Genomic DNA, 12904 nt, shown 5'->3' on the forward strand with positions numbered 1-12904 from the left:
GCTCAGTAACTTCTGCAGTTGTGGGGGAAGGGCAAGGTAGATGAATTTGGACTTTCTGCCTCCCAGAATTGTCACCACTGGGATACTAGCTTCTGCTCTAGGTAACTTCACACTTCTTGTTCCAATTGCAAAACTGTATTTTAATCTCTGTTTGACCTGTTTCCTGATTTGTAAAGGGAAAAATAATAATGATGGTTGTTACGGGATCAAAATGATAATGATCGTAAAATGCGTAACATAAAGTCTGGTATATGATAGATACAACATTATTAACTCTCTGATTCAATGTAATTGTTAACTTTTGAAGTGGTTTTTAAAATACCAAAAGTAATTAGCTGAATAATTTCTATATGTGGTAATCTGGAAATGCAATAGATGTCATCTGAAAATTATTGTTTCTGTATTTCTAAACTTGCATTGTGTTCCCAAAATTCTCTTAGATTGTGAAATTTGAGAAGACCATTGTGTGGTAAGAAATGATATTATAGCAATTTTAAGCTGATTTTGATATATGTGAATTGGGTTTCCAAAGGGATGTGATAAAATTTGGAACTGTTATATGTGGTTATAACAAGTAAATAATTAATAATACTGATATTTAACCATGAGAACAGACTTTCTGTGTGAAAAAGTTTTCTATTATGAGAATATATCTGGCGATTTAAAGTTATAGTTTCAAATGATGAGATGAAAGATTCTCTGTGCATGGAGATTTAGACATGTGTTCACCTAAATTGATAAATGGGTTGTTTCAAGTTTTAAAATGCATAATTATGTTTAGGGCGCTGTTACATTTCTAAATTGTGTAATTTGACAAACAGATGTATCAGCAATATTGAAAAATGTGGTAATCTTTTACAATGCTAAGAGTATTGGGCCTTAGAAATTAAAATGTTACCACTAGTGAGTAAAATAATTCCTCTTATAATCTGGATGTTGTTAGATTAAGAATTGCAGTTAATTAAGAAATTGAGGTTATTAACTGAAACAAGAACTTTTGAAACCATCTAGTCATGAATTCTTATCAATCTTGTGTGGTTTTCTGTGTAGAGGAATTCTTATGGAAAAAGTTTTTAAAGTCCTGGTAAATGTTATTATTGTGATAAGGCTAATTAATTGGGTATGTAATTATAGAAACTAGGTGTCTTCCCATTATAACATTGTTTGACTAAGGAACTTTGTAATATCTAGGAATTCTGGGCAATATTTGAGAATGAGGACATTTGGCACCAACTTAGTTAATGAATTCCAGCATTTCAGGGTTAATTTGCTTTAAGGAAAAAGAAGGAGATATCTATCACTTTAAAACCTTCTAAATAATTATCTTCAGGAAAGTTTAGCGAGCATGCCTTTTAACATCAGGATAAAATAATTTTAAACTGTTTTTAATAAAGGGAAATAATTCTAGAAATTCTGTAATAACAAAGAATTGAGTTGTTATAATACCTTGAAAAATATAGGGGTATGATTTTCAAGCCTGTATCATCTAAAGATGTATTTATGTATGTTAATCTGGAGGTTTATGGACTAATTTGTGAATGAATCCAAATGTTTAAAGGTTATTTTGCTTTAAGAAGGGAAAATACTTTTGAAAAATGTTCTGTAAAATCTTTTTGTATAATTTTAGAAGGCCCGCTGAATTTCCACCTGTAAGCCAATTGGTTGCAGTTCAAATCTACTGTGAGTCCTCGGAGTTTCTGGGTGAGATCCTTATTAGAATTATTAGAATCTATAGAAGCCTTGGGAGGGAGGTTGAAGGCCATTCAATGTCTTATTCAAGGCTCTTTTTTGAGTAAGGAGGTTGGAAAGGACAGTCTGAATTCTTTACTCCTCCTCGCCCTTAATTTAGATAAGAAGAAAAGACTTTCACCTTAGCCCACCTGTCAGAAGGGAAGGAAAGGGGAGGGGCAGCAATAAGAGGACTGTAGGGGTCAAGAAGCCTCCAACCTGGCTTCTTAAAAAAAACTGATAACATTAGACTGAGACTTGAGATGGGTTTGGCCTGGTAGTTTAATTAGTGAAGTTTGCCATCTGATGGAAAAGAACTCACCCTCAAGGGGAGGTGAGATGGCAGATCTTTTTAATAAGTGTTCCCTTTTTTTTTTTTTAGAATGAGTTATCGTGAAAAACAAATCCCCTATTTTTGTGTGTCTTTGTGTATTTAAGAAGCTGGAATGGGATTCCAGTATACACAGTTATGACAATGAAAGTACTAACTTATGAGTTGTTTTGTCTTATGGCTGAAATGAAAACTGAGTCATGGGTTTGAAAGATTTGGAAAGGTAAATTAAGGTTGAGGGAAAATAGGAAAGGCAGATAAGAAAGTTTAGGGACAAATGGAAGTTAGCTAAGCCTCTCCTGTCCCAAAGGAATACTAGTTTCTACTGGCTTAAGTTGAGAGTGTGAGAAAGTATTTTAGAAGACAGAAAAGAGATGTAGCTTGATTTGATAATTATTAGCTCAATGAAATTTTGGACAGTCCTATCTGAAGGGTATTTATTTGCTATTTAAGATTTTATGGGACTACAATTTAATATTGTTTTAAGCTCTGATTACAGGTATAGGTCACATGAAGCCAGTAGTGGAATGGCAGGCATTACAGACTGAGAATTCTTAAAGGTGGATGTCTATGCCTGGGAGAAAGTCTTGAAGACGACCTTGGACACAACCTAGGTAGGATCTTCCTGACTCTATTTCCCAATTCTGCTATTTCCTTTCTGAAAAGGAAAATCCCCACCTGGTACTCCTAAGCCCTGCTTTCAGCATCTAATGGCTATATGATTGGCTAACAGATATGACTCGTGCCTGGAATCAAACAGAGCTAAGGAAGTTCTTTCCTTCCGTTAAGATATATGACATTGTCCCTCTTTTCTTTCATAGCAAATTATGTTATCAAGAAGTTTTGTAAGCACAATGCTAAATCTATTAGGTAATAGATGAATATTGGAATATCTCTGAGTTATTATAATAGGATACAGGAATGAATAGCTTACAATTTTAACCTATGTTCATGACCAAATAAAGATTAGAAGGATATAGAGATAACATCCTCCAAAAGGAGGAAATGATTAGACATAGTAATAAGGCAAAGATGTAATGTGATAAATGTCTAATTAAATAGGATAGCAAATTTTGAGAAAAAGCAATAGGATCAGATTGATTCCTCTAAGAATTATATACAGATGTGTATGATTGGCTCCAGAATTTATCAGTCATGGAAATTCAAGCTAATAAGTGTGTTTTGGTAATAAGATCTTAAATGTAAATTTTTGTACAAGACAATTGTATAAGATAGTGGTACAGGTGAAATTGTATCTCCTTTATTAAAGAATCTGTCTGATAATTTTAAAAGGAAGATGAATTCAATTTATGGTTGGACCTTTATATTTTAAAGGATTCTCATACCAGGTACAAAATTTAGGTAAGGTCAGAAACAGTAGATGATATATGAACTGAAATACTCTGAAGTTTAAAAACGGAGAGCCAAATTTAAGTGATTGTACTAAGTTATATTAAGTTAGAATTGTCTGAGAATTTCTAGATCTGAACCAGAGAAGCAGAACTCTCTTTTACTATCTAGGGACCAGATAACTACAATCAGGCATCTGAGATTCAAGAAAAAAAGTGCCACTTTAAATGGATATTGGAAATATGTAACTGGGATACTGAACCATTTATTGTATTTGTTTGAACTTAGCCCTGCATGGCTGGGACCTATGTTGCACTGTTTTTCTCTCAATTATCAAATTATATGTGTTCTGGGAGCTCCGGTCAGATCTGACTACTTCTACAGCTGCCAACTTGTGGATATGGACTCCTTGATCCTTCTATCATATCTGATGATATGCCCGTGCTCCTGAGTGGACATCTGAGCCCGTAGGACACCTTGCCCTCCAGTTTCAAAGGAGCCTGAAGGGGACAGCATCAGACGCAGGCAACCTTCCCAAGAGCCCGGACCAGAACCTGAACGAAGAACTGTTCTTTCCCTTTCTGAGTCCGTTGCGTTCCCAAGACTGTTTACTTGTACTTTTGGTGTCTTTAGCTTATTTTACTTAGGTGTTCCAGTTTCCCCATTATGCTCCCTACTGATCCCCCTTGCAACTTGCTCCCCCTGCTTGTTTACAAGTAGTTTACAATTACTGTCCATCTCTGGGGATGTCCAAACACAGAAAGAAAAAAAAAAACCTGAATCCACCTAGATAAGGATTTTTAGCCATACCTTAATTGGTCTTCAGGTGAAGCTTTCAGCTTACCTTTGACCAAAAGGAGGAAATGTGGAAAATATTATACTATTTTATATCATTTCTAATTTCAACCAGACCCAGAGCCTGAATTAATGAGTAACTGGATGAAGATCCAGGACCTGGGCTTCTTTGTTCTCTCTAAAAGTTTGCTCAGGAAATACCCTTACCTCTGTCAACAAGGCCAGATTAGGCTGACCTAAGGACATTACCCTAACCCCAAGAGAGATTACCTTGCTTAATATTCTACAGGTATATACTATGTTATGGAATGTAATGAGACACAGAGACGCTGGGCTGTAGTTTCAACTGACTTTTGTCAACATCCTTTACAACTCTATTCCATTAAGGAAAATCATCTTCTTGTATCATGGTTAAACATACATGGGGGTCATAAAAATTAGGTCATACAGGCTTGCTAGCTCTGCTAAAATAACGTATATAAGTTTTCTCATTGCTTTGTTCAGGCAGCCGGAGTTTATACTCTGACTCCCTGTACATACAAGTAAGCTAGCTTAGCTATGCTTTAAGGGAAAATAATAAACAACATGGATTTTTCTATCACCTAGCTCTGTTGTTTCCTTCAACCAAATTTTCAGGTTTAACAATATCTACAAAGGCCTAGAAGTCTTCTTAATTTCTAAATAAATAAGAGGGCAAAAGGACAGTGCACAAGGGAGGGACAGTGAAAGACAAGGGGAGAAGACAAGGGAGAGTCTCCTAGAGGAGTGTAGGCTGAGGAATAGGAGGTCAAGGTAGTGGTGAAAAGTAAGTTAGATGCATGAGGAGGGAGAGGGCAAATAGGGCAAGAAGTATAAATAGTGAGGGGAAATAGAATGGAGAGAAATATAAAACTAATCATTATAACTTTGATTGTGAATGGGATATATTCACTCATAAAATGGAAAACAGAATGGATTAAAATTCAGAATCTGACAATTTATTGTGACTAAGGAACCATTAAAAATAAGAGATACATATAGTGAAAATAAAGGGGTAGGCACAATTTATGATGCTTCGGCTGAGGTTAAAAAAAAAGCAGGGGTAGAAATCATAACCCCAGGCATAGTTAAAGCTAAATTGATTTAATTAAAAGAGATAAACAGGGTAACAATGCTATGTGTCACCAATATTATTCAATATTGTTTCAGAAATGTTAACCACACTAATAGGAGAAGAAAAAGAAATCGAAGGAATCAAAATGGGAAGTGAGGTCATAAACGATCTCTTTTTGCAAATGATATCATGCTGTATTTGAAAAATTCTAAAGATTTAACTAAAAAGTTAGATGAAACAATTAATAATTGTAGGAATGTGGTAGGATATAAAATAAATCCATATAAATCATCAGCATTTTTATATATCACCAAAAAATCCTACAAGAAGAGATAGTAAGAGATATTTCACTTAAAATAACTGTAGACAGTATAAATAAAACAGCTGAGAGTCTGCCTCCTAAATCAGACCCAGGAACTTCATGAATATCATTATAAAACACATTTTAAAAAGAAAAAACAAACACTCTTTGTACAAATAAAATCATATTTAAATAACTGAAGAAATAGTAATTTTCACAATGGGTTAAACAGAGAATAACATATACACATGAAAGGATATAAAAGTCTCCAAAGTTATGAAGAAATGAGGGGGCAAGGGGATAGGTTGAGGAAGGTACTTTCAGAAGGGTGTATGGATTAAGAATCAGGAGTGGAGGGAGAATTTAAGGAAGGGACTTTTAGAGGAGTGGGTAAATTAAGGTCTGGGTAGGGAGAAAAGGATAAGGGAGGGACTCTTAGAGGAAGAGCTCAATTAAGGAATAGGGCAAGTTAATGGTTAGAAGTAAATCACACCTGTCTGGAGGAATAGGATGAACAGGGCAGGATGGATAAATGGTAAGGAAAAAATAACATAGAGGGAAATGAGATTAATGAAAAGGCCAAGAGACAGAGTTTCTGGGTACTTAATAATCAGTTTATTAATTAGGCTAGCTGATAATAAATTGATGGTCAGTGGTCTCTCTGGCATTCAGCCGAGCCTAATTGCACCCCTCTCTGACAATTAAGGGAAGTTAATTGTTTGAGATGACCCATCTGCATCCTGCAATCTTTGCTAAGGGAATCAAAACTAGCACACTTGCTGTCTCCTTGGAAGAGAATCTTCCCTAATGGCACAAGGACAGGCAAGGATAGACAACATATCTTTTGGGGATGCTACCAAGTTAATTTGTGAGACTTAAAGATAATAAGCAGATATTTTGAAAGTATTGAAGGGGCTACTGGTATGAGCATTAACAACCTTTCTTTCAATTATACTTTTAAACTAACTTAGACGGAAAGCGAAATTCCTGAGCTCAACTCAAGGACAGAGCAAGGAGGCTTCAGGCAGATGCAGACTCAATTTTACAATCAATTATGTTGTAGAAGTGATACAATAAAAACTGAAGTAATATTGACTTTCATCTTCCCAGTACTATCCAGACCCAACCCTGCTTAGCTTTTGGGATCACTTGAAACTGAGTACCTTTAGGGTGACTATTCACTGGAAGGTGATCAATTTTGTCATCAGCAAATAGTACAACAAACCTGGTCAGAAAGAAGAAATTGGTAAGGAGTCTGGGAAAACAAATCACATGAGTGTCACATAGGGGGAGTGAAAGAAATGAAATTAAAAAAACATTTATTTTACTATTTCTCATACTCCGTGCCAAGCATTGTGTCAAGTTCTTGGGATACAAATAAAGAAAAGAAGCTCCTTGCTCTTCAGAAGCTCACATTCTATGGGACTAAACAACCTGAAAAAGTTTTGCTGCAAGTGGATGGAATGTTGAGCCATTCTGCGCCCTTGGGCTGAGGCCTGGAAGAACAGTCTGGATGTTTGTAGAACCAAGCCCATCCCTTCTTCCTTTTACAGCAAATCTCTCTAATAGTGACAGGTAAAACTGTATTTTTGTTATTTAATGGGTCTTGTTACTGTAATGCTCTAGCAGCTGTGAATTTGGGATACCAGGTGGGATAAGAGCAGCCAGAGCCTCAGCGGCTCGAGAGCCAGAGCTCTCCCTCCAACTGGAGGGTTAGTCAGGATGCCTTCAGAAAACCAGCAGGACAAAACAAAGAGTGGTAACATTACAAAGCCAAACATATTGAACAACTGAAGAACTCAGATAAATGCCACAGTAGCCAATGAGGAGTCGTGGTTTCCACCCCCCTGATCGGGGGTAATGGGCTTCCTGCATACTCAGGTAGGCATTTCTGCACATAGACACCTGGGAAATTTATTTTGCTTGACTCTATATCTCTTACAAGGGTTTTGTGTTATTATTATTATTTTCATTTTCAGTTCAGAAAGAGAGAAAATAAATATATTGTTAATTTAAAAAGAAAATTAAGTATAAAAAACAAGCTCAAGGAAAACATGCTTCAAATCATAAATAATTAGAAAAATACAAAATAACAACTGTAAGGCTGTGCCTCACATGCATGGAAACTGGCAAAAATGAGAAGAAAAGAAAAGTATTAGAGGCTCCTTGTGAAAACAGGCCCATTGATTCACTGCTGGGGAAGCTGTGACACCCAGAGTCACTAAATTCTGTATTCACTTTGACTCAGGGACAGTAATAATGGGCACATTCCCCAAAAGAAATCAAAGAAGGAGGAAAAGGACTCAGCTGTATGAAAACATCAACAACAGCTCCTTTGGTTATGGCCAAGTACTGGAAACTGAGGCACGAGGTCCTTCAATAGGGGAATGACTGAATTAATGTTGATAAATGAATGGAATGGAGCATTAACGTGCCAGAAACAACAGGCAATCACAGTGAAACATGGGAAGATGTATGTGAACTGATGCAGAGTGAAGTGAGTGGAGGCAAAGAAGTAAGTGATAACAATACAGTGTAAAGACCAACAACCAGAAAGACATCACAACTCTGATTACTGTAATGGCCAACCATTCTCCCAGAGGACGTAGAAAGGTCTGTGCTATCTGCCTTCCCCCAAAGAGGTGATGGATCCAAAGAAGTAGAATGTGGGTTTTGTTTTTTTTTTCTTGATAGTATTTCCATGATGAAAATTTTATTTTTTTCTATTCATTTCTGAGAATTACAGTGTGAGGAGGACTAGGAAGAGAATTGCCCCTCCTCCCCAAAGAAAAAAAGAAAAGATGAAATGGATGTGGATACACATACACACACACACACACACACACACATACGTATATATGTATTGTGTGTGCATACTGTTGACCCTGAAAATTTGGTTAAAGGAGACAAGCTAGGTGACATATAAATTCATATTATTTATTCCCCTTAAAGCTAGCAGATACACGATCATGGAGCCAGACACAGTCTGTCTGCTTGAACAAAGAAATGAAAAGGCTTAAATACATTTTTTTTAGTCCTGACTCACCATGCCTTAATTACATCACTTTTATGAACCCCATGTATGTTTAACCATGATACAAGACAAGGATCTTCCTTAATGGAATAAGATGTAAATACAGTAAGAGAGTTCACAAAGTGTCCATTGGGAATTACAACCCAGCATCTCTGTGTTTAATTTACCATTAACATTCGAAAACATAGTATACACCCATAAAATGTTAAGATAAGGGCAGCTAGGTGGGGCAGTGAGTGGAGCACTGGCCCTGAAGTTGGGAGGACCTCAGTTCAGGTCCAGCCTCAGACACCTGACACATGTGCTGGCTGTGCAACCTTGGGCTGCTTGCTTGACCCTAATTGCCCTGCCAAAAAATCAAAAACAAAAACAAAAATATCAAAATAAGACAAAGTCACATAATTCAAGATAATTTGTCAGGTTAAAGGTCTAATGGCCTTAGACAGAGGAAAGAATGTTCTTAAATCAGCCTGATCTCGCCTCGTTGACATAGGAAGAGGCATTCTGAGTTTGCAAAGAAGCTGTTAGGTCCAGACTCTTCCTCTGTTTGATTAGATCAGACTCTGACCTTCACTGAAACTACAAAAATGATATAAGATGGTATTAAATGATTCTCAAAAAACACTCATCTAGAAGCACACACATATACATACACACATATATACACATGTGTAATATATATATAGTGCGGAATGTGCATAAATACACATATATAAGCACACACACACACACATACATATAAACACACACGGATTAGAAGAGGAGGGCCAAAGCAATCACCTTTGGAATAGAGGGCAACTCTAAAAGTGCCATATTGTTCGGGGTTTTTAGTACCCGAAAAAAAGTCATGTTACTGTGGAACATTTTATACCATTTATATCTTTTTTTGTAATTTCAATAAGACTCAGAGTCTGAACTGATTAGCCAGAAGAAAAGCCTGATCCTAACAGTCTCTTTGTTCTCTGAGTAAACTCAGAATACCTCTATCTTATAGCAACAAGCCCAGATGGGTCCGATTTAAGAGCGATCTTTTCTCCTCTGTCCATGGCCATTAAGGGTGAGAACCTTGACCCCAGAACCTATCTTGAATTATGTGACTTTTCCTTATCTTAATATTTTATTGGCATATACTATGTTATGGAATGTTAATGGCAAATTAAACACAGAGATCCAGGGTTGTAATACCAACTGACACTTTGTTAACGATCCTGACTTACTGTATTTACAAACTATTCCATTAAGGAAAATCCTTGTCTTGTATCCTGTTAAACATACACGGGGTGGGGGGGGGGGTGTCGTAAGAGACATGCTGAGTCTGTTAAAGAAAAACGTATATAAGCTTTCTCATCTCTGTGTTCGTTCATCAGATTTTGGTCTGACTCCATGCATGTCCAGTACGCTTAAGGGGAATAAACAATATGGATTTTTCTATTACCTAGCTTGTTTGCCTCCTTTAGCCAACTTTCAGGATTAACACCATCCATAGTACAAATTGTTTCACGGGCAGTCCTTTCCGTTGCATTGTGTATATAAAATGCTTTTTTCTTTATGTCCTTCCACATTTTACAAAATGAAATCTTGGTTGTTATCTTTTTGTGATTTTTGCCAATGTTCAACGCCTGGCCAGAAATGTCAAAATTTCTTGAATATCCCTCTCTCTATTGCTTCTCTGGAACTTGTTTTCACATGTACTGGCAATGGCTCTCCATGCACATTGGTGTCAGTTCTCTCTAGATCTTGGATATAAATGACTTTCATCGATCTCATTTGACAATCATTTGATAGATTCTCCACTCTACAATTTCTTTTCCTATTTGATTTTCATTTATTTCACTCAAACCTTTTAACTGGTACATAGTTAGAATTATCTATTAATAAAAAACCAACAACGTTGCATGAAGACCTCTCCCAGCCACAGGTGTGAAATATACCTAAATGTGTTTTCTTCCTGCACTGAAATGAGGAGAGAGAGATATCTCACGTGGAGACTTCAGAGAGAGAGAATACAGAAATGAATATTTTTTATTTCGGGATAAGCAGGAGCATTGAGAGGATGGAAGAGACTTGGGATTTAACCTTGTAGGAAGGTGATTTCCTAAGTGTCAGGAATTCGGGGCCCGGGCACTAGGAGCCTCTCTCTGTCCCCCCCAAGGACTGCATAGGGGTTGTACATTTCCTGCTCCAGGAAGCTCCCTCCCCCCCCTCCCCGCCTCATTCCTCCTCTTTGATTTCCTGGTCCTTTGCCTAGCTTTTCCCCCTACATTGTAAGCCCGCCTCCCAGCCAATGGGGGGAAAGATAGTGGTGGGAGGGAATCACTGCTGCTTTGCTTTGAGAGCCCCCTCCCCCCACTAGTCCCTCCTAGGGGCCGTGATGCCCAATACTGCTGACATTTGTAACATAAAGATTAATTCATTGTCTATCCTTATGTGACAAGGGTGCTTCTTGACCCTTCCTCGGGGGGAGGGGGATGCCTCCGGGGCCGGGGATGGGCTGAGGCGAGGGCTCCCCAGAATTGCTCCCCCAGGGGTCCTGAGTCCTCCAGGAAATGGTCACATTCGGAAGGAAAAGTCCCCTCCCCCAGCCCCCCCCCCAAAATCAGGCCCCCTACCAGTTGGGTGGGGGGCGGCCGGGCTGGGGGTCCGTGACGAGTCCTGGAGGACGGAGGATGACTTGGGGCCTTCAAGGGCGCAGGAATGGGGGTGGGAAGTTCTACGGCCTGAGGACACCCAGAAATGTGGGTCAGCGCTGGGCACTGCCCACGCAAGAACCTTCCGGCAGCCAGGTACTCCTTTCAAAGCCTTCCCTCCTGGGCATGCGCAGCGCCGGACTACATTTCCCAGAAGGCCAAGCGACCGGCCATTTCCGCTTCCTCCCCACCAGAGTGGGCGCATGCTCTCTCTTCCTGCCTCCCTGCCTACTTTATTCCCACCCCCCCTCTTTTTTTTTAACCGCTCCCGAGGGCTCCCCTAACCGTCCCCTCATCCTGGATCCTCGGTCCCCCTCCCCCAATCCCTGAGACTGGGAGTCTTGAGGACTCCTGGAACTTGGCCCCACCCCCACCACCCCACCCTGCTCCCCCAAGACTCTCCCTAACCGGTCCCTCCTTGCTGGAACCAAAGGAACTCCCGCGCCTCCACCTGCAAATTCCCCCACACCCCCGCCACTCTCCCCCTTCCCAACCCAGAGGCAGGCCCTGCCTCTCCCGCCCCCTCCCTCCCAGGACTGGACCGAGGCAGTCTTGCCCCTCCCCTGTGCCAACATGCGCCCCCACTTCGTGCCTCCCCTCCCCCCCAGCCTGGCCCTGACTCAGCCCCTCAAAGCCTCTGGTTCTGCGACCCCCAGTTCTCTCCTCCATCCTCTGCAGCACCTGCGGGAAGCCTTCATGTCCCCTCCCTGAGCCCGGCCCTCCCTTCCCCTGGGGTCTCCACGGTCTCCTAATCCCTCTGACCCGGCCAGTGTCAGGAACTTCTGTCCCCCTGCCCCCCTTCCACCAGACCCTCCTCCCTTACTGACCCCTGATGAGGTCTGTGGGCGTCAGGCTGGACTCTGGTCCCCACCGGAGTTAGGAGCAGGCTGGGGGTGGGAGAAGAGCGGGAGGACATTCCCTGGTCACTTTCAGGACTCCTTAGTTCTCCAGACTGAGGAGCCCACCCGCTTCCTCCAGGTGGTTTCCATCCTGAAGCCTTCCCCCGGAGGGGGCTGTTCCCAAAGCAGGAAAGACCCCAACCTGCCTTCTGTGATTCGGAGCCTGGGACTCCTGGCTGCTCACCTGCTCCTTCACTAGGCAGCCAGCAGTCTGCAAAGGTGCATGAAGTGCCTACTGTGTGCCGCAAAATTGAATGAAGTGCCTACAGTGTACATCTGCAACAACCTGGGAAGTGCCTATTGTATGCATCTGCAAAGATGCATGAAGTGCTTACTGTGTGCATCTGCAAAATTGCATGTAGTGTCTACTTTCTGCATTTGCAAAAGCATGCCAAGTGCCTACTGTGTGCATGCACAAAAGCTTGTGAAGTGCCTACTGTGTGCATGCAGAAAGTATGGGAAGTGCCTATTGTGTGCTGGTACAGGGCTAAGCTGGAATGATGCCAAAAAGGCTGAAAGATTGCCTGGGCCCAGGAGCTCCCATTGTAACAGGAGACACCCCATAGAAACGTGTCTGTGTGTGTGTGTGTCTAGAGAGGGAGGGCTGAAGGTTACGGGAGGGGGGTATCAATAGCCGGGGTGACTGGGAAAGACCTCACGGAGGGGGCACCTGAGTTGATTCCTAC

At 40.4% G+C, this 12904-nt stretch overlaps 1 protein-coding gene across 1 annotated transcript in view; it reads right to left on the reverse strand.

Moving 5' to 3' along the window:
* Positions 1-11266, reverse strand: part of LOC118839956 (zinc finger protein 260-like) — a 31076-nt gene extending 19810 nt beyond the window's left edge. Inside the window, exon 1 of the mRNA XM_036747471.1 lies at positions 11242-11266. The gene's annotated coding sequence lies outside the window, so the exon portion shown is untranslated. The remainder of the gene's footprint in view (positions 1-11241) is intronic.
* Between the last annotated feature and the right edge of the window lie 1638 nt (positions 11267-12904).

The sequence above is a fragment of the Trichosurus vulpecula genome, chromosome 2 (genome assembly GCF_011100635.1).
Source record: "Trichosurus vulpecula isolate mTriVul1 chromosome 2, mTriVul1.pri, whole genome shotgun sequence".
In the NCBI taxonomy this organism is placed as follows: domain Eukaryota; kingdom Metazoa; phylum Chordata; class Mammalia; order Diprotodontia; family Phalangeridae; genus Trichosurus; species Trichosurus vulpecula.